The sequence below is a fragment of the Bactrocera neohumeralis genome, chromosome 6 (genome assembly GCF_024586455.1).
Source record: "Bactrocera neohumeralis isolate Rockhampton chromosome 6, APGP_CSIRO_Bneo_wtdbg2-racon-allhic-juicebox.fasta_v2, whole genome shotgun sequence".
NCBI lineage: Eukaryota > Metazoa > Arthropoda > Insecta > Diptera > Tephritidae > Bactrocera > Bactrocera neohumeralis.
The window spans coordinates 22,386,608-22,390,932 of record NC_065923.1 but is presented as its reverse complement, the minus strand read 5'-3'; positions in this window follow the sequence as shown (position 1 = coordinate 22,390,932).

Sequence of the window (4,325 nt, the reverse complement as noted above, 5' to 3'; positions counted from 1 at the left end):
ATTTTTTTTCAATTTTATTTTATTTTTTTTTTTTAATTTCAATCCTACTTGTTTAGCCGCCGCGCTGTTAGAACGTGCACAATCGCCGCACTTGGAGATATGATTACATTTTTTCCCCTTTTTATTGTTGTTATTATGTTTTCTTTCTTTTTTGGATTTTTTAGAAATGTGTTTGTGAAAAGGCAAATAATAACGTGTTGTAAATACGGAGAATTTGTTGAAAAAGCAAAAGTGTAAGGAAAGTGAATTGCTGCGAGTGTGTTTAAATGATGCGAGAGATTACAATTTACAAAGAAACCCATTATTCTGTGGTATAAATAGTAGTTAATGCTACCTAGATGTTGAAAATGAGACGTGGAAGTTGTTTTGGTTTTTTGAGTTTTCTGTTTTGTTGCAATTTTCGTGCGTCATTCTCATATTTAGTTTGCTTTTGCTTTACTGAGTTTTAGAAAAAAATTTCTTTGTATTTTTGTTATGTCTTTAGATTTATATAATTATTATTTTTTTTTTCATTCCAGAATTTTTGTTTTCTTTTTTGTTGTGGTTTGTTTTTTAAGCTAAGCTTTAATAAAATAAAAAATGTCCAACCTCTTTTGAGCGTATTTCAATATTAATATATATATAATATATTGTCATAATTTTTTTTAAGATTGATTAATAATGCTATTTTAATAGAGTTAGTAAAGTTTCAGTTCAAAATTCTAATGAAAGTTGCTAGTTTATTTCTGAAAATGGTATGTATCTCGAATATTATCAGCTTATTTCATTATTAAAAGTAATTCAATGTAATTACATTTGAATGTAATTTTGGTTTGGATTATTAATAATTACTTTTGGTAATCATGATTACTTTTGAAAATTTTTCGATATTTGTAACTACAAATATTTTTTTATATTTCAATTATAAAACGACATCATTGTAATTATATTTCAGGAAAGTTTTAATGGATTATTATTAATTATTTTTGGTAATTACAATTACTTTTGCTAATTTTTTTGATACTTAATTACTAATTATTACATGTACCGCAGCTATTAAAAGAAATAAAATGTAATTACATTTCAAGGTAATTGTGGTTTGATTATTAATAATTATTTTTTGTAATCATGATTACTTTTTAAAGTTTTTCCATATTTATAATTACATATGAATACCAATACATCAGATATGAAAAATAATTAAATTATTTGTATAACTACCGAGTAATGCAAGTAATCATTTTTATTACTAATGGTAATTTTAAATAAGTGTGATACGGTAAGAGTTTAGGCTAAGTTTAATACAGCATTTGAAGAAGAAACTTGACGCTTTTGTCCAAAAGTAATAATAATAAACAGTTTTTTTATCCAATGCCCATTTCTAGAGTTTGTTGTTTCATTTAAAGTTCTTTTCTTATGTTAATTTCTTATAGAATAATTAAATTATGCTAAAAAACCAAAAGCAGAAATTATTTAAGAATATTAAATTTTTTTTTTGTTTTCAAATGAAGTTATAATTTTTATGTGCTTTATTCCTGTTCATTTAATTACTTTTAAAATATTTTTCTCTATTCAGCATTATATTTTACTTTTTTCATAATTTTTTATATTAAAAATATTTTTTTTTTTAATATTTTATGCATCACTGTTTTTAATAATAATTTTTTTGTAAATTTTTTGTCGGTTTTTGATATTTAAATTCGTATTTTAATAAAAAATTTTACTTTTTTACTTTAATTTTTTTTAATTCTTTAAATTTTTTTTAAATATTCTTTTTTTTAACTTTTTTTATTTCTTTTTTTTTAATATTTATATATATGTATACACAAAGAATATAACCCTACTTTTAGTATTTAAAATCCGCAACACATAATTTATCATCTTTGAAATTTTGATTATTTATTGAAAAGAGTTTTCATTAGACTCAAAACAACGCTTGAAACGATCAACCAGCGCATGCAAAGATTTTTTATGCCCTTGATCGGAAGGTTTCCCACCTTCATAAAATGCTTTCTCATTATTGGTTTTTAGCTTTGGAAACAAAAAATAATCACGAGGTGATAGATCAGGTGAATACGAAGGCTGGCTGAAGAGAGAAAGCCGTTTTTTCAACAAAAACTCAATCACTCTTTGGTCTCTATTTAATGCATGCGGAACAAAACTCGCCTAAATCTTTCCTTTCTCCAACTTTGCAGTTAAAATTCTACTTTTTCTGCGGAATCAAACTTCTGGTGCAAAAATGTTCAGAATGTCGGATAAGGCCTTTTTTGATAATTGTTTGTAGCGAACAAATGTTTTTGATTGGTACAAATTATTCAAAGAGGGTCGAGAATGCGTTGACGGCGAACCATATCATGGTCGGCCATCAACATCAAACGATGATCAACACGTCAGTAAAACAAAGGAAGTGGTGCTTAAGGTTCACCTATTAACAGTCAGAGATCTCACTGGCAACGTTGAATCAGATGGATCACTGAAAACCATTTTGAACGATCATTTGGGAGTAAGAAAAGTAAAAGCACAATTGGTTCCAAAGTCACAAAATTTTTTTCTAAAAACAGCAACGCATTAACCTCTGTGAAACAATGCTTTCCGACTGCCAGGATGTCATGTCATGAAACGTGTCCGTGTGACCTGGATATACAGCAAACTCAAACGACTGCTGCGGGGAAACCGTTTTGAGTCAATTGAAGGCATTAAAAGTGAATCACTACGCGCATTGAAGGCTATTCCGGAAAGTGATTCCAACAACTCTTTCGAGGATTGGAGGAAAAAACATTTTTATTTAATTTTCAATTCTCAGTTTTTGTTTTCAATTTTAACACCAAATTTCGTGTGTGGAATTGTGGCGAATGTTGGAAAAGGCTTGCAGTGAGTCGGTTTTATCAAAAACACAAGCCTACGAGTACAAAGGCTTCAAAAACGGTCGAGAGATCGTTGAAGACATGTCTCGTTCTGGACGACCTTTGACCTCTTTAACCCATAAAAATATTTAAAAAAGTGAAGAACATGGTGCTTACAAATCGTCAGGCAAGTGTTAGAAAGATGGCACATTCATTGAGAGCATTATAACTGCCGATGAGACATGGGTTTATGAGTTTGACATGTAAATAAGTCAATAATCATCGGAATGGAACCCGTTTTCAATCGATCGAAGAGATAAAACAAAATTCGCTGAGTCCCAAAGCCATCCCAAAAAGTGTTTTGGAGACCGAAAAAGTCGTTGGTATTAGTATATCCGTATTACATCTGGTGGGAATTACTTTGAAGACGACAAATGTCACAATAAATATTTAGTTGTAAAATATATGGAGTCTACTAAAGAGAAATTCACTATTTTTCCAAAAGATGTTTGTTTTTTGCTTTTCATAAAGAATATTTTACGTTTAAGTGCCTCAGCATATATTACACGGCGATATTTTTCTCAATAATTGTTTAAAATTTTGTGTTTTGAAAGAAAAATAATTCTTTTTATTTATTTTAATTTTAGCAATTTTTAAAACTGTGTTTTAAATAGTATGATATTATTATTAATTAAAAACTATTTTTAGAAAAATGTTATTTTTTTATTCTGTTAAACCAGGTTTTCAAGCGATTTTTTATTTTTAAGTTTATTTAGTAAAAATATTTAATTTTGTATTTAATAATTGTTAAATGATATTTGTTATAGTTAGTTATGAAGATATTTCATTGTGAAGCAGGAATCGAATATTGAAGTTTTCTTAACGGATTTCGTTCACGAAATGAAATGAAATTATTTCAAAATTTAAAAAATATTTTTAAAAATTTAAAATTAAATTAAAGTAATTTTATTTATTCAATTAAAAAATTTGTAAAGATAATTATCATTATTTTGAAATGCTTATTTCTCAAGTTTAAAAATATTTTTTTTTTCTTACAAAGATTTACCATTTGTTTTAATTTGGACGATCGGTCCAGTTATAACTAAATTATAACTTAATTACTTAATAGCGTTGATTTTGTTGTAATTAATGAACTACTTTTTCAAGAAATTAAAATGTCTATTTCTCAAACTAAAAAATATGTTTTTACTAGTAGTTGCCATTTGAATTTTTTCCGGTGAGTTAATTTTATTGTCGTTATTGAAATTTTTAAATATTTTCTGTCGTTTTAATATAAGTTGTGGCGAGAGATTTCAGCTTATTATTCAATGATTGATTTCATTTCTGACATAAAATAATTTTTTGAATATTTTGCCTATTTTGGTTTTTAATTTTAATATTTCTTTTATTATTTAAACATATGTATTTCAAAAATTTATTTCTGATACAAAATAATTTTTTTAATTATATATATTTTTTATATATATATCGTTTTTTTTTTAA